Consider the following 17,390-nt stretch of genomic DNA (forward strand, 5'->3'; position numbering starts at 1 on the left):
AAAACCGATTCCTGAAGCTTTGCTTAACGATAGAAGGGACAAATAGGTCATTAGTTGGCACTAGGGTATCATACATTTTATAGAGAATTTAGCTTGCCTGCCGCTGTTTTCATTGATGGAAAGTCTATTGCATTGATGGATTGCAAGCTTACAACCACAAGCAAGATTGCCAGTTAGGACAATTCCGTTTTTTTTTAACTGCAAGAAACACTTTTATCACATCTACACCAGTTGATGCTGTTGCAAAAAGTGTAGGTACTGCTGGGAGTTGAACCCAGGGTCTCCTGTTTACAAGACAGGCGCTTTCACCAGCTAAGCCACAGCACCCCTATGGTAATGTTTACTTGAGACACCAATGAAAAAGGTCTCATGTAGCGTGACCCGATCATGTGTTAAGCTATCAGAACTGGCGGCTAAAGGAATTCCAATTGAGTAGGTTACTTACATTATACAACTTACTGATGTGATTAGAACACTGCCTCTTCTGTGAACTAGACAGTCACTATGACAGTCCAAGCCACAGCACCCCTCTCAGTTCAGGAGTAATGCTTCAGCAATTGATTGGGAAGACAACGAAAGAGGTCTGCAGTACCATGACATATTTCTGTTGATCCTTTAAACAGCCCCTTAAACATACACTGATTAACCTGTACCGTTGACGGCAGGATTCGAACCTGCGCGGGGAGACCCCATTGGATTTCTAGTCCATCACCGTAACCACACAGTTTCGACGTTTCAATTCTCTATCTTGTTCAAACATTAGCATTCTGCAACATTTTTGGTATGTAAAGCATTGCGTGACCTCATTTTGTTTAAAAATTCATTACACAGTAACATTCAGCAATGTTTCGTGATCGGATCATTTTTGACTTCTACCTTATAAAAGGGATTCATTCATAATTCACCCGTCACCTTCACTACAATTTGGGGATGCCGGGGATTGAACCCGGGACCTCATACATGCGAAGCATGCGCTCTACCACTGAGCTACATCCCCTTAATGTATTAAATAGTACATCTCTACTGTAAATACCTGAAGCTTTGCTTAATGATACAGCCAATCAATAGGTTGACTTGCACTAGACCATCCTAAGAGATGAAGATATTTGGCCTGCCTGCTAAAAGCAGAGGTGGAAAACTGGTGTGGCAGATTTCAATCATGGAGCGGGGTATCCAATGGATTTCTAGTGCATCAGCTTAACCGCTTGGCCAGGACAATGGTGCTTATCGACCTCAAGTCTATCAGTTGTTCGAACAGTAACAGACTGCAACGCTTGAGGCTGTGTGATCAAATTGTGAAATAGTCCTACACCCTTGACCACAGCTTGTTTTGATCACATCTTAGTGATCGGACCTCAGCACTCCTACATGAGAAGCTTTACAGATTAGCCGAAAACAGATTACTTCAATTGTACATGTGGCAACCGATACATGAAAGTTTGCTTAACGATACAAGAGGGGAAATCGGTTATTGACTGGCAGTACGGTATCATACATTTCTTAGAGAAGTAGTCTGCGTACAGATAGCAGAACTGGCCAACGCTTGTCGGCAGGCCTGAATCTTCGTCGTGACGCAACAATGTTTTTCTCTTCGGTGGCTGTCAACACTTAATGCATAAACGTACCGTACTCATATCAATGTGTTGACCGGCACTAGCTTTTGAGCGCACACTAGCTTTTGAGCGCACAAGCGCACAAAAGCGTGCGCTTTTGAAATCGCACGCACTGATTAACCTGTATCGTTGACGACAACACAGTTTCAATTCTCTCACTTGTTTCGAACAAAAGCATTCGGCAACATCTTTGGTAGGTTAAGCATTGCGTGACCTCATTTGATCAATATAGCACTCACCTGACTTTTCTAGGGCAATCAAATGGAGATGCCGGGGATTGAACCCAGGGCCTCATACATGCAAAGCATGCTCTCTACCACTGAGCTACATCTCCTTACTGCTAGTGTATGTACATTTTAAACCGGCTTCGGAACACACCAAGGGTTTTCTCGTACATGGCATTCAGCACTTGGACCTGACAACACTAGTCTTCGGATCTATCAGACCTTGAAATATTTACATTTTATGTTTGGAGAACATGTTGTCAAAAAACATCGAATGCTAAGAGCCTGTCCAGATAATGCCAGGTTTTAAATATGTCACCTTCTACATGCTTAGATTAACATATTTGCACTGATTTCATGCAGTCTCAACGTAATATGTGTATGTGTTGGCTGACCAAGGGAATGAAAATTCGTAATCAGAATGAACCGTTGTCGGCAGGATTCGAACCTGCGCGGGGAGACCCCAATGGATTTCTAGTCCATCGCCTTAACCACTCGGCCACGACAACACACTTGTATAGATCCAAGTCTCTGGCTTTTTGGAACAGGAAGAGTCTGGAACACTTAGGGTAGGTTAAGCCTTGCTTGATCTAATTTTGAAATAATCTTCAAATTGACTGAAGCTAGCTTTGATCACATCTTGGAGACGGCAGGCATTGAACCTCAGGTCTTCTACATGAGAAGCATACGCTTTGCCGTTGAGAGAAGTCCCCTGTGTTACTTCAATTGTACATCTGTAAAACCGATTCCTGAAGCTTTGCTTAACGATAGAAGGGACAAATAGGTCATTAGTTGGCACTAGGGTATCATACATTTTATAGAGAATTTAGCTTGCCTGCCGCTGTTTTCATTGATGGAAAGTCTATTGCATTGATGGATTGCAAGCTTACAACCACAAGCAAGATTGCCAGTTAGGACAATTCCGTTTTTTTTTAACTGCAAGAAACACTTTTATCACATCTACACCAGTTGATGCTGTTGCAAAAAGTGTAGGTACTGCTGGGAGTTGAACCCAGGGTCTCCTGTTTACAAGACCGGCGCTTTCACCAGCTATTTCTAGTCCATCACCTTAACCACACAGTTTCGACGTTTCAATTCTCTATCTTGTTCAAACATTAGCATTCTGCAACATTTTTGGTATGTAAAGCATTGCGTGACCTAATTTTGTTTAAAAATTCATCACACAGTAACATTCAGCAATGTTTCGTGATCGGATCATTTTTGACTTCTACCTTATAAAAGGGATTCATTCATAATTCACCCGTCACCTTCACTACAATTTGGAGATGCCGGGGATTGAACCCGGGACCTCATACATGCGAAGCATGCGCTCTACCACTGAGCTACATCCCCTTAATGTATTAAATAGTACATCTCTACTGTCAATACTGTCGGAGATTAATCGAGATTTAAAACACTTAGACTAATTTAAGAGAGAGTGTAAAAGAAATCGAGGGGTCCGGAGCAAGAATTGAAAAAGACTTTATCGTGCAGCAAAACAACAACGACAACAGCCTGAGTGGGTTTGCAAAGTCACTGGCCCCACATTGGGCTGCAGCCTCACTTATACACGTATAGGAATTTCTTTGTTTACAATGGAGTCACAACGGGGTTTCCGCCCGTCAATCTTCGTCACAGCATGTTATCAACTGCCCAGTTCAGTGGTCTGCATGGATCAACCTCATTAGTCAAGATGACCCAAGGCTAAAAAGGCTGAGGTCAACTTTAGCTTGACCCAAGGCTGAAAGGCCTTAGACCAACTTAGCTTCCCCCCAGTTCCCTATACATTCCTGTGCACCATCTGTTCTGAATCCAGATTCTGCAAACACAATGCTTTCCACTATTTAAAATATAAAACCTATTAATAATCATGGTTTATCGTAGAATATAATTTCTACCACACATCCCCCCTTTGTGACTACTAAAGTCACAACAAAAACATAACAGTCGTTTGGGTCATATTTTGCACTACATTTGATCATCGTTAAAAAACCTTTAAACACGTTCAGGAGTCTCAACCTGATTTAAGGCAAAAAAGATCTATCAAATGTCTAACATGTCTAACTAGAATTCACACATAACACAGTATTTTCAGCATGCATTGAAAATTAGCATTTCAGAATATATGACATAAAAATATGAAACTCAAAAAATGATATTTCAAAAAATAAGTAAATAATAGAAATTAAAAACTAAAATTGTCAACAAGCTTGCATGGATTTGGATAGCTCTGATTTATCATCATGTACTGGTATACTATATAACGTGGGGGTTTAGGGCACCGTAGTTGCTTCTGTTCTCAGCCACCATGCCCTGGAACCCATTAGTCCAAATGTCCATTTGTTCACACTGTCTGAAATGGTTGTGACTCCCATAGAGAGGTCATCAGTTAAGAAAATAGGACCTCTTTTTGATGTCCGATTTTCACATTCCGATCTCCTTTCTAGTGTCACTCCAATCTATCTTTCCATAGAGCATCCTCTCCCACTCCCCCGACTCCTCTATGCCAGTCACCATGAGGGCCATCTCTTTAGAAAGCCTGGATGCTATTACGGATCTGACTATGGGAATGCAGCAGCAGAAGATCAGACCCATCACTGTTAGTACTATTAGGAGCACTATACCTATCTTTGCGAACATCATTCCCCACATACCAAACTTTGTTTCAAGCCATCCAAACATTCCCTGATCATGGCCTGCGTTTTCCTTCATGTGGGGCAGTATTATTTGGAATGAAGGTACAACACATTTCACCTATAAGATCACAAACTCCCCCCCTTTCTGCTAAAAGCCAATCTAAAGCCTGTCTGTTCTGCCAAGCCACAGTTTTAAGAAGTATATATTCTCTCATATTTAATTTATACTTTCTGTTATAGCCACATGCATTCCTGACGTTACTGTTAAACACCATTTCATTGGATTAAATTGGATATGTAATTTACACCGATCTTTCCTATGTGCATGTTCATAATTTAATGCATGAGGGTTAATGCACATAGGTGTTGGTCATCCGACATAACAGTAAACACAAAGTCATTGACTTGGTCTTGCGGTGGTATGTGAGCAGACAAGACTGTTTTCCCTTAGTTGTCAATTAGTCCTGAATGATTTTGGGCCGGATTATCCTGTGTTCCTCTCTGGCTTTCTTCAGTAGGCCTACCACCCCCTAATTCCTGGCCCTTCCAGGTTTGTGTTGTCCCCGTGGTTTCATCCTTCCTCGGGGTCTGTGCTTGTGCCAGCGAAATCTGGCACAACCCGTAAAGGATCAGAAACAGGCTCCCCGTTTTCAGCATCATCATGCTGCTGTATCTCTTGGCTCGACTGGATCTGGTCCTGGGGCAGCTGGTCAGCCCCACGTGTGTCTGCGTCTGGCTCCTCCTCCTCACGGTCGTCTCTGGCTTTGGGTTGAGCAGCTTTTGTGCAGTGGTTGAGATGATACCACGTGGCACTTCCTTCCACTTGGTTGGCTGTTGGTGTTGCGTTGGTGACTTTGTATGGTCCTTCTCTCACATGGTCACCTGGCTCCACCCCCCTTGGTGGCTCCTTCTCCAACTCTGGAACTCTGCCTTTCTCTTGTTGAAAAATAAGCCTCTGTATGCCAGTTAGTTGTCCCATATAACGTCTTAATTCAGTTTCCAATTGTTCTAATGGAGGTCCTTTATGAGGCCCTCGAATGACAGGTGAAGGCATGGGTCGACCCGTAAACATTTCATGCGGGGTTAGATGCGTCGTTCTGTTAGTTTTCATGCGATAACTCATTAGTGTCAGTCGTAGTGCATTAGTCCTTTAATTTAGTACTCTAATTTAATTTTGTTAATCTTTGTCTTAAGCGTCCGATTCCTCTCTCCATCATACCTTGTGGTTTGAGGAATGTATACACAGCCTAATCTTTGTTTGACATGCAGATGTTAAATCACTTGTTTGAGTGTTTTCTGAATAAACGCAGCTCTATTGCCTGAGTTAATTTGTGACGGAATTCCAAACCTTGGCATGACTTCTCTAGTCAGAACCTTGATTACCGTAGCCGCACTTTGGTCTTCTGATGGGACTGCTTCTACCCATCTGTTGAACACTGTTTTTTCAAATATTTCACACTTATTTAGCTGGATGTTAATCATTATTTGCAAGTATGGTGAAGAAAAACCTTGTTTTCAATTTTTTTCCTAATTCCCCTCAATACCTCCCCCCTTGCGCAATGGTCAAAACCATACGCATTAAATGATAAACAAATCTAATAACGCCGTTGGTGCACCCAACGTCGAAAGTCTAACCTTAAGCATCAGTAAACTGAAACCAATCTTTTGGGAAGGGAAATCAAAACCAGTATGTCCAAATCCTAAGCCCAATATGGGTGGGTTTACCATCAGCCGCCCGAAACCACGCTGTTCCGAAGTCATGCACTAAACCGAAAAAACATACATGCATTAGTGGCCTTCTATGCCACAAAGGTAAAATAAAATGAAATAAAACGTGACATGCCCCGTTTCAAGATGACCTTTGCTGCCAGAGCTGACATATCTGACTCCTGTTCCCCCTCCACCTTTCATCAGCCGGCTTTTCCTATGATGGTTGCAGTCCGTCACTCCATGATCAGGTGAGCCAGTGCTCACAGTGACTCTGCCAAGTAATCGTGACTGTGCCTGAATTAGGTTGTCCCGGGCTTCAAGGTGGGATCTTACCCGTCGTTGGCTAACCAGCCTTCCATACTGGCTTATTGCAGGATGCCGTACCTGGGATACAATCAATCCCCACCTATATGGTGGTATAGATTGCAAAGTGGAGGGATGGAGACAGAGTCTTCAGCCGCATCTGCCTTATGCAGCCATATGTGTGCGTCATGAATGCACATCAGGGCGACTATAAAACAAAATATAATTTATCAGTTAAAATTATTAAAGTGTTGCAGCAGTATTAGTGGCATTTGAAGGTAAACCCACTACTTCCGAATCCAATTTGACAACATAGCATGTATGTCTCCTTCCCAGCAGATGTAGCGTCAATCCACCTATTGTCCTTAACTAGGGAGATGTGAAAGAAAACAAAAATCACAATATTAAAACTTGCATCTTCAATATTGGGCGACTCACTTTTGTTTTAACCGTTACTCAAAATCACAATTCTCTTCATAATCCTACCCGATTGCCCTTCACTATCTATTCAAATTGGACGACCTAATTAAACCTTTTATTCTACCTATTGCTTGCATTTAGTGTTTTCCATATTTTGATTCACTACTATACCAAACCCAAATCCTCTATGTTGATCTTAACTAGTTTATTCAACACTGAATTGATACATTGTTTCTATTTAGTAATTAACCATATTGTTTTATCTGAAGTATGCTTGTGTATCCCCTTGTGTATTCAGTCACTTGGAGTAGGAGAGGATTCTCCCCTACCTCGGCTGCCCTGACACACACATGAGAACAGGCTCACACACACCCTGTCTCATTTTATTTTACTTATTTATTTTAAATTACATTTGTCATTGTGGATAACCTAAATTTAGAAATTTGGATAACGTTTTATCATACTTATTTGGTCTAAATTTTAAGTATTGCCGATTGTTTTTTCTAAATTATAAGATCACTTTTAATAAATTGTCTATTACTTATCATAATCTTGAAGGAAATATTTTATTTGTGTTGTTATCTTAGCACCTAGACCTCGTCAGGTCCAAGCACCAAATTAACATCCACCTATCCACGCAGAGTCCATGGGTTGGGTCCGCTCCTCGTTTGATGAGTCACTTTACCCTGGCGCCATTGAACCCATTGACTCTTGTGGAGTGTGGTGTGCAGACAATTTTTAAGGCTAATTGCTCATGTTTGAGTCTAAATAATTATTCCTAAATCCTGTAATCACCATTTAACTTGCTCAGGGACACATCAACACTCAGCTAGGAGAGATGGGGATCGAACCAGCAACCCTTCGGTTACTAGACAACTGCTCTACCTCCTGAGCTAAACGACCCCAGCCACCTCTCCGCTGATTTATTACCTCCGGGTCGGTCCGTGTCCGCCCTTTTTGCTGTCATTACATTCCTCTCCCTTCTCCAAACTCCTTCTCTCTCCGATCCAACCCGTTGTCTCACCAGTGCTCCGTGTACCAAGATGTAATGATATATACCATATGGTGTTCCGACGCGTTGGAGAGTCTCCAAGAACCACAGAATCACCCATCCCAGTGGTGGTTCTACGTTTTTTCTAAAACAGTGGACATGGGTTACATTCAGGAACAAATTACAGAGTACATCCAAACGCACAAATAATCTATTAGGCACAATGCAAATTCAATCTCTTTCTCTCTGTTGTCTCTCTGTCCAGCCCCCACCGGCGGATTTTCCTTACTTACGTTCCTTCTCTCTAACTCTCTTTACCTCTCTTTATCTACTTCCTTTGCTTTCACAAATCTCCATAACCATTTTCATTTTCAGTAATCCTTTCCTTTCCTTTCTGGTTTGTTCGTTTTTTGGACACACTCCAAAACTAGATTATTAATCTTAAAAGGCTATCGAAAGATATGAATGTCCCCAAAGAAAATTCTAACCGGAAAGCCTTCCCCATTACCGCCACTTCTCGTTACCAATCTACACACTCTTCCTCTTCTCTGTCTCACTCTTCACAAATCACTTCATCTGTCCCCTCTATCTCAACTCAATGCTAACTCTTTCTCACTCACTCACTCACTCACTCACTCGCTCACTCACTCACTCACTCACTCACTCACTCACTCACTCACTCACTCACTCACTCACTCACTCACTTATTCGCTCACTCACTCACTCATTCACTCATTCGCTCACATATACAACTTAAAATAAGAATTCACAGACTGTCATCCTTGGAGCTGTCATAGGTATTAACTGCGTGTGCTCCGAGAATCCCATAGTTTTGGTGAATTTTCCTGCCAGGGGGAGGTGAGAGGCATAATTTGGACCTACGTAAGTGTAAGTGGCTCCAGTGTGGGCCATCATTGGCGTGCCTCTATACTTTATCAGAACCTGCAGTATTGGTTCCTCATCAGCTTGTTTTGTGATTGCTACAAGCTGACCCTCCCCCTGTGGATTCTCTGGGCACCCCCAGTATCCCTAACCTATAAAGGGACCCTGCTGTCCCTGGTTGTAGCTCCCTTGATCTTGCCTCCCCTGATTACCGTTGCCCTGTCCTTGCTGTGGTGGAAAAGGGTTAATCAAACAATGTTTCTTAATATGTCCTTCCTGGTTGCATCCAAAACATATTAAAGGACCTCTGCGTTGTCCTTGGAATCCCTGCTGTTGATTATTTCTATACTGTCCTTGGGACCCCTGTTGCTGATTCTGTCTATTTTTATTTGTGGGGTTCCCATAATTATGGATGTGCACATGTGTAACAGGTGGAGTAGGTGACAGTTGGCTCTGAGGCTGTTGTACTGGGAGAGAAAATGCCAATCGTGGATGTTTGTTTTGAAGTGCGCCCTGCTGGTTGGCTTGCGAATTTACTGCAGCTGGTTCTAAAACACCTGCCTGTCTCTTCTTATCTCTTTCCTTCCTTGTGAGATCTTCCAGCTGAAGCTGATATAGCTTCCTCTGGACCTCTTTGCTTTGTTCCTGTGTTCTTTGTTTATTCTGACGATATTCATCCACTGCATGAACTAAATGGTCATTAAAATTTCTATGAGATCCTGATGTAGACAGTCCAACCACATCTTCTAGCTTGGCTTTGATTTGGCTGGGAAGTGTCTCTATCACAGAGTTTCTAAACATGACACGCCATCTGTCTACTTGGGCCTGCAGGTAGGATGCAGGGTTCTCTGTGTCACCAATAGGGAGAACTCTCATGTTTTTAGGATCCATACGGACCGGGAACTCCCTCCTGAGTGTGGCCCACAACGCCCCTCTGTAATGATCAAGTGTAGTCTTATCATATTTTCCATCCAGTATATTCAACCCTCCATTCCTCAGTACAAACTCCATCTTGGATAACCCCAACACTCTTGCCAACAGAGCTTTCAGGTCCCCCACTGCAATTAGCTTTCCCACTGTGAGCTCCTCAAATGTTCTAATCCATTTAGACGCCCCGTTAATTATGTTAGGGAGTTTAGAAATGACTCCCTCTAAGTCCTGTGAACCCCACGGTTGAAAATGGACCTGTTGTCCTTTGTCTAGAATAGGATAATTTCCCGGGGAAGTTTCGGGTGCCCTTTTCCCCCTTTGTGATTTTCTTAGTTTCTCATCTAACTCGAGTGGTGTGGGGCTTAGTACTGCTGTACTGCAGCCAGGCTCCTCTGCCCCTTGTGTCCCAGACCACTCTTCCTTTCTTTTGTTCCGCTTCTTTAATTTCCTTTTAGCATTCTTAGTAATGTGTTTTACACATGGTTGTGATGACCCTTCACCAACATGCTCAATGTCATCCTCCTCCTCTCCTTCATTCTCGTTTTCACCCTCACTACAACAAATGTCAGCATTGTTACACTCTTCCTTTGTGATTATTTTTCTGGCCACTCGTTGTAATGAGCGCCACCTCTCTCCCTCCTCTTCGAACAAAGCTAGCACTAACCTTTCCCTGTCCTTCTTCGCTAAGGCCGTTTTTCCACTTCTGTTATCTATGTAACTCCTTATTACTACCTCCATGTCCCTATACATTCCTGTGCACCATCTGTTCTGAATCCAGATTCTGCAAACACAATGCTTTCCACTATTTAAAATATAAAACCTATTAATAATCATGGTTTATCATAGAATATACTCACTAATTTCTACCACAATACCTGAAGCTTTGCTTAATGATACAGCCAATCAATAGGTTGACTTGCACTAGACCATCCTAAGAGATGAAGATATTTGGCCTGCCTGCTAAAAGCAGAGGTGGAAAACTGGTGTGGCAGATTTCAATCATGGAGCGGGGTATCCAATGGATTTCTAGTGCATCAGCTTAACCGCTTGGCCAGGACAATGGTGCTTATCGACCTCAAGTCTATCAGTTGTTCGAACAGTAACAGACTGCAACGCTTGAGGCTGTGTGATCAAATTGTGAAATAGTCCTACACCCTTGACCACAGCTTGCTTTGATCACATCTTAGTGATCGGACCTCAGCACTCCTACACGAGAAGCTTTACAGATGAGCCGAAAACAGATTACTTCAATTGTACATGTGGCAACCGATACATGAAAGTTTGCTTAACGATACAAGAGGGGAAATCGGTTATTGACTGGCAGTACGGTATCATACATTTCTTAGAGAAGTAGTCTGCGTACAGATAGCAGAACTGGCCAACGCTTGTCGGCAGGCCTGAATCTTCGTCGTGACGCAACAATGTTTTTCTCTTCGGTGGCTGTCAACACTTAATGCATAAACGTACCGTACTCATATCAATGTGTTGACCGGCACTAGCTTTTGAGCGCACACTAGCTTTTGAGCGCACAAGCACACAAATGCGTGCACTTTTGAAATCGCACGCACTGATTAACCTGTATCGTTGACGACAACACAGTTTCAATTCTCTCACTTGTTTCGAACAATAGCATTCGGCAACATCTTTGGTAGGTTAAGCATTGCGTGACCTCATTTGATCAATATAGCACTCACCTGACTTTTCTAGGGCAATCAAATGGAGATGCCAGGGATTGAACCCGGGGCCTCATACATGCAAAGCATACGCACTACCACTGAGCTACATCCCCTTACTGCTAGAGTATGTACATTTTAAACCGGCTTCGGAACACACCAAGGGTTTTCTCGTACATGGCATTCAGCACTTGGACCTGACAACACTAGTCTTCAGATCTATCAGACCTTGAAATATTTACATTTTATGTTTGGAGAACATGTTGTCAAAAAACATCGAATGCTAAGAGCCTGTCCAGATAATACCAGGTTTTAAATATGTCACCTTCTACATGCTTAGATTAACATATTTGCACTGATTTCATGCAGTCTCACCGTAATATGTGTATGTGTTGGCTGACCAAGGGAATGAAAATTCGTAATCAGAAAGAACCGTTGTCGGCAGGATTCGAACCTGCGCGGGGAGACCCCAATGGATTTCTAGTCCATCGCCTTAACCACTCGGCCACGACAACACACTTGTATAAATCCAATTCTCTGGCTTTTTGGAACAGGAAGAGTCTGGAACACTTAGGGTAGGTTAAGCCTTGCTTGATCTAATTTTGAAATAATCTTCAAATTGACTGAAGCTAGCTTTGATCACATCTTGGAGACGGCAGGCATTGAACCTCAGGCCTTCTACATGAGAAGCATACGCTTTGCCGTTGAGAGAAGTCCCCTGTGTTACTTCAATTGTACATCTGTAAAACCGATTCCTGAAGCTTTGCTTAACGATAGAAGGGACAAATAGGTCATTAGTTGACACTAGGGTATCATACATTTTATAGAGAATTTAGCTTGCCTGCCGCTGTTTTCATTGATGGAAAGTCTATTGCATTGATGGATTGCAAGCTTACAACCACAAGCAAGATTGCCAGTTAGGACAATTCCGTTTTTTTTAACTGCAAGAAACACTTTTATCACATCTACACCAGATGATGCTGTTGCAAAAAGTGTAGGTACTGTTGTGAGTTGAACGCAGGGTCTCCTGTTTACAAGACAGGCGCTTTCACCAGCTAAGCCACAGCACCCCTATGGTAATGTTTACTTGAGACACCAATGAAAAAGGTCTCATGTAGCGTGACCCGATCATGTGTTAAGCTATCAGAACTGGCGGCTAAAGGAATTCCAATTGAGTAGGTTACTTGCATTATACAACTTACTGATGTGATTAGAACACTGCCTCTTCTGTGAACTAGACAGTCACTATGACAGTACAAGCCACAGCACCCCTCTCAGTTCAGGAGTAATGCTTCAGCAATTGATTGGGAAGACAACGAAAGAGGTCTGCAGTACCATGACATATTTCTGTTGATCCTTTAAACAGCCCCTTAAATATACACTGATTAACCTGTACCGTTGACGGCAGGATTCGAACCTGCGCGGGGAGACCCCAATTGATTTCTAGTCCATCACCGTAACCACACAGTATCGACGTTTCAATTCTCTATCTTGTTCAAACATTAGCATTCTGCAACATTTTTGGTATGTAAAGCATTGCGTGACCTCATTTTGTTTAAAAATTCATCACACAGTAACATTCAGCAATGTTTCGTGGTCGGATCATTTTTGACTTCTACCTTATAAACGGGATTCATTCATAATTCACCCGCCACCTTCACTACAATTTGGAGATGCCGGGGATTGAACCCGGGAGCTCATACATGCGAAGCATGCGCACTACCACTGAGCTACATCCCCATGATGTAATAAATAGTACATCTCTACTTTCAATACCTGAAGCTATGCTTAATGATACAGCCAATCAATAGGTTGACTTGCACTAGACCATCCTAAGAGATGAAGATATTTGGCCTGCCTGCTAAAAGCAGAGGTGGAAAACTGGTGTGGCAGATTTCAATCATGGAGCGGGGTATCCAATGGATTTCTAGTGCATCAGCTTAACCGCTTGGCCAGGACAATGGTGCTTATCGACCTCAAGTCTATCAGTTGTTCGAACAGTAACAGACTGCAACGCTTGAGGCTGTGTGATCAAATTGTGAAATAGTCCTACACCCTTGACCACAGCTTGCTTTGATCACATCTTAGTGATCGGACCTCAGCACTCCTACATGAGAAGCTTTACAGATGAGCCGAAAACAGATTACTTCAATTGTACATGTGGCAACCGATACATGAAAGTTTGCTTAACGATACAAGAGGGGAAATCGGTTATTGACTGGCAGTACGGTATCATACATTTCTTAGAGAAGTAGTCTGCGTACAGATAGCAGAACTGGCCAACGCTTGTCGGCAGGCCTGAATCTTCGTCGTGACGCAACAATGTTTTTCTCTTCGGTGGCTGTCAACACTTAATGCATAAACGTACCGTACTCATATCAATGTGTTGACCGGCACTAGCTTTTGAGCGCACACTAGCTTTTGAGCGCACAAGCGCACAAAAGCGTGCGCTTTTGAAATCGCACGCACTGATTAACCTGTATCGTTGACGACAACACAGTTTCAATTCTCTCACTTGTTTCGAACAAAAGCATTCGGCAACATCTTTGGTAGGTTAAGCATTGCGTGACCTCATTTGATCAATATAGCACTCACCTGACTTTTCTAGGGCAATCAAATGGAGATGCCGGGGATTGAACCCGGGGCCTCATACATGCAAAGCATGCTCTCTACCACTGAGCTACATCCCCTTACTGCTAGAGTATGTACATTTTAAACCGGCTTCGGAACACACCAAGGGTTTTCTCGTACATGGCATTCAGCACTTGGACCTGACAACACTAGTCTTCGGATCTATCAGACCTTGAAATATTTACATTTTATGTTTGGAGAACATGTTGTCAAAAAACATCGAATGCTGAGAGCCTGTCCAGATAATGCCAGGTTTTAAATATGTCACCTTCTACATGCTTAGATTAACATATTTGCACTGATTTCATGCAGTCTCACCGTAATATGTGTATGTGTTGGCTGACCAAGTGAATGAAAATTCGTAATCAGAAAGAACCGTTGTCGGCAGGATTCGAACCTGCGCGGGGAGACCCCAATGGATTTCTAGTCCATCGCCTTAACCACTCGGCCACGACAACACACGTGTATAGATCCAATTCTCTGGCATTTTTGGAACAGGAAGAGTCTGGAACACTTAGGGTAGGTTAAGCCTTGCTTGATCTAATTTTGAAATAATCTTCAAATTGACTGAAGCTAGCTTTGATCACATCTTGGAGACGGCAGGCATTGAACCTCAGGCCTTCTACATGAGAAGCATACGCTTTGCCGTTGAGAGAAGTCCCCTGTGTTACTTCAATTGTACATCTGTAAAACCGATTCCTGAAGCTTTGCTTAACGATAGAAGGGACAAATAGGTCATTAGTTGGCACTAGGGTATCATACATTTTATAGAGAATTTAGCTTGCCTGCCGCTGTTTTCATTGATGGAAAGTCTATTGCATTGATGGATTGCAAGCTTACAACCACAAGCAAGATTGCCAGTTAGGACAATTCCGTTTTTTTTTAACTGCAAGAAACACTTTTATCACATCTACACCAGTTGATGCTGTTGCAAAAAGTGTAGGTACTGCTGGGAGTTGAACCCAGGGTCTCCTGTTTACAAGACAGGCGCTTTCACCAGCTAAGCCACAGCACCTCTATGGTAATGTTTACTTGAGACACCAATGAAAAAGGTCTCATGTAGCGTGACCCGATCATGTGTTAAGCTATCAGAACTGGCGGCTAAAGGAATTCCAATTGAGTAGGTTACTTACATTATACAACTTACTGATGTGATTAGAACACTGCCTCTTCTGTGAACTAGACAGTCACTATGACAGTCCAAGCCACAGCACCCCTCTCAGTTCAGGAGTAATGCTTCAGCAATTGATTGGGAAGACAACGAAAGAGGTCTGCAGTACCATGACATATTTCTGTTGATCCTTTAAACAGCCCCTTAAACATACACTGATTAACCTGTACCGTTGACGGCAGGATTCGAACCTGCGCGGGGAGACCCCATTGGATTTCTAGTCCATCACCGTAACCACACAGTTTCGACGTTTCAATTCTCTATCTTGTTCAAACATTAGCATTCTGCAACATTTTTGGTATGTAAAGCATTGCGTGACCTCATTTTGTTTAAAAATTCATTACACAGTAACATTCAGCAATGTTTCGTGATCGGATCATTTTTGACTTCTACCTTATAAAAGGGATTCATTCATAATTCACCCGTCACCTTCACTACAATTTGGGGATGCCGGGGATTGAACCCGGGACCTCATACATGCGAAGCATGCGCTCTACCACTGAGCTACATCCCCTTAATGTATTAAATAGTACATCTCTACTGTAAATACCTGAAGCTTTGCTTAATGATACAGCCAATCAATAGGTTGACTTGCACTAGACCATCCTAAGAGATGAAGATATTTGGCCTGCCTGCTAAAAGCAGAGGTGGAAAACTGGTGTGGCAGATTTCAATCATGGAGCGGGGTATCCAATGGATTTCTAGTGCATCAGCTTAACCGCTTGGCCAGGACAATGGTGCTTATCGACCTCAAGTCTATCAGTTGTTCGAACAGTAACAGACTGCAACGCTTGAGGCTGTGTGATCAAATTGTGAAATAGTCCTACACCCTTGACCACAGCTTGCTTTGATCACATCTTAGTGATCGGACCTCAGCACTCCTACACGAGAAGCTTTACAGATGAGCCGAAAACAGATTACTTCAATTGTACATGTGGCAACCGATACATGAAAGTTTGCTTAACGATACAAGAGGGGAAATCGGTTATTGACTGGCAGTACGGTATCATACATTTCTTAGAGAAGTAGTCTGCGTACAGATAGCAGAACTGGCCAACGCTTGTCGGCAGGCCTGAATCTTCGTCGTGACGCAACAATGTTTTTCTCTTCGGTGGCTGTCAACACTTAATGCATAAACGTACCGTACTCATATCAATGTGTTGACCGGCACTAGCTTTTGAGCGCACACTAGCTTTTGAGCGCACAAGCGCACACTAGCTTTTGAGCGCACAAGCACACAAATGCGTGCACTTTTGAAATCGCAAGCACTGATTAACCTGTATCGTTGACGACAACACAGTTTCAATTCTCTCACTTGTTTCGAACAATAGCATTCGGCAACATCTTTGGTAGGTTAAGCATTGCGTGACCTCATTTGATCAATATAGCACTCACCTGACTTTTCTAGGGCAATCAAATGGAGATGCCAGGGATTGAACCCGGGGCCTCATACATGCAAAGCATACGCACTACCACTGAGCTACATCCCCTTACTGCTAGAGTATGTACATTTTAAACCGGCTTCGGAACACACCAAGGGTTTTCTCGTACATGGCATTCAGCACTTGGACCTGACAACACTAGTCTTCAGATCTATCAGACCTTGAAATATTTACATTTTATGTTTGGAGAACATGTTGTCAAAAAACATCGAATGCTAAGAGCCTGTCCAGATAATACCAGGTTTTAAATATGTCACCTTCTACATGCTTAGATTAACATATTTGCACTGATTTCATGCAGTCTCACCGTAATATGTGTATGTGTTGGCTGACCAAGGGAATGAAAATTCGTAATCAGAAAGAACCGTTGTCTGCAGGATTCGAACCTGCGCGGGGAGACCCCAATGGATTTCTAGTCCATCGCCTTAACCACTCGGCCACGACAACACACTTGTATAGATCCAATTCTCTGGCTTTTTGGAACAGGAAGAGTCTGGAACACTTAGGGTAGGTTAAGCCTTGCTTGATCTAATTTTGAAATAATCTTCAAATTGACTGAAGCTAGCTTTGATCACATCTTGGAGACGGCAGGCATTGAACCTCAGGCCTTCTACATGAGAAGCATACGCTTTGCCGTTGAGAGAAGTCCCCTGTGTTACTTCAATTGTACATCTGTAAAACCGATTCCTGAAGCTTTGCTTAACGATAGAAGGGACAAATAGGTCATTAGTTGGCACTAGGGTATCATACATTTTATAGAGAAT

General features: G+C 42.8%; 14 non-coding genes across 14 annotated transcripts; all 14 read right to left on the minus strand.

Annotated features, from left to right (window-relative positions):
- Positions 1–253: 253 nt before the first annotated feature.
- Positions 254–327, minus strand: trnat-ugu (transfer RNA threonine (anticodon UGU)). The gene has a single exon. It is a non-coding gene; the product is annotated as a tRNA-Thr (tRNA).
- Positions 328–925: 598 nt separating this feature from the next.
- On the minus strand, positions 926–997 carry trnaa-cgc (transfer RNA alanine (anticodon CGC)). The gene has a single exon. It is a non-coding gene; the product is annotated as a tRNA-Ala (tRNA).
- An 878-nt stretch (positions 998–1,875) lies between these two features.
- On the minus strand, positions 1,876–1,947 carry trnaa-ugc (transfer RNA alanine (anticodon UGC)). The gene has a single exon. It is a non-coding gene; the product is annotated as a tRNA-Ala (tRNA).
- A 317-nt stretch (positions 1,948–2,264) lies between these two features.
- trnas-aga (transfer RNA serine (anticodon AGA)) lies at positions 2,265–2,346 on the minus strand. Its single transcript has one exon. It is a non-coding gene; the product is annotated as a tRNA-Ser (tRNA).
- Positions 2,347–3,118: 772 nt separating this feature from the next.
- trnaa-cgc (transfer RNA alanine (anticodon CGC)) lies at positions 3,119–3,190 on the minus strand. Its single transcript has one exon. It is a non-coding gene; the product is annotated as a tRNA-Ala (tRNA).
- Positions 3,191–11,426: 8,236 nt separating this feature from the next.
- trnaa-ugc (transfer RNA alanine (anticodon UGC)) lies at positions 11,427–11,498 on the minus strand. The gene has a single exon. It is a non-coding gene; the product is annotated as a tRNA-Ala (tRNA).
- A 317-nt stretch (positions 11,499–11,815) lies between these two features.
- On the minus strand, positions 11,816–11,897 carry trnas-aga (transfer RNA serine (anticodon AGA)). The gene has a single exon. It is a non-coding gene; the product is annotated as a tRNA-Ser (tRNA).
- A 1,153-nt stretch (positions 11,898–13,050) lies between these two features.
- trnaa-cgc (transfer RNA alanine (anticodon CGC)) lies at positions 13,051–13,122 on the minus strand. The gene has a single exon. It is a non-coding gene; the product is annotated as a tRNA-Ala (tRNA).
- An 878-nt stretch (positions 13,123–14,000) lies between these two features.
- trnaa-ugc (transfer RNA alanine (anticodon UGC)) lies at positions 14,001–14,072 on the minus strand. Its single transcript has one exon. It is a non-coding gene; the product is annotated as a tRNA-Ala (tRNA).
- A 317-nt stretch (positions 14,073–14,389) lies between these two features.
- trnas-aga (transfer RNA serine (anticodon AGA)) lies at positions 14,390–14,471 on the minus strand. The gene has a single exon. It is a non-coding gene; the product is annotated as a tRNA-Ser (tRNA).
- Positions 14,472–14,954: 483 nt separating this feature from the next.
- trnat-ugu (transfer RNA threonine (anticodon UGU)) lies at positions 14,955–15,028 on the minus strand. The gene has a single exon. It is a non-coding gene; the product is annotated as a tRNA-Thr (tRNA).
- A 598-nt stretch (positions 15,029–15,626) lies between these two features.
- Positions 15,627–15,698, minus strand: trnaa-cgc (transfer RNA alanine (anticodon CGC)). The gene has a single exon. It is a non-coding gene; the product is annotated as a tRNA-Ala (tRNA).
- A 904-nt stretch (positions 15,699–16,602) lies between these two features.
- Positions 16,603–16,674, minus strand: trnaa-ugc (transfer RNA alanine (anticodon UGC)). The gene has a single exon. It is a non-coding gene; the product is annotated as a tRNA-Ala (tRNA).
- Positions 16,675–16,991: 317 nt separating this feature from the next.
- On the minus strand, positions 16,992–17,073 carry trnas-aga (transfer RNA serine (anticodon AGA)). The gene has a single exon. It is a non-coding gene; the product is annotated as a tRNA-Ser (tRNA).
- Between the last annotated feature and the right edge of the window lie 317 nt (positions 17,074–17,390).

The sequence above is a fragment of the Gadus chalcogrammus genome, chromosome 1 (assembly GCF_026213295.1).
Source record: "Gadus chalcogrammus isolate NIFS_2021 chromosome 1, NIFS_Gcha_1.0, whole genome shotgun sequence".
NCBI classification, from domain to species: Eukaryota; Metazoa; Chordata; class Actinopteri; order Gadiformes; family Gadidae; genus Gadus; species Gadus chalcogrammus.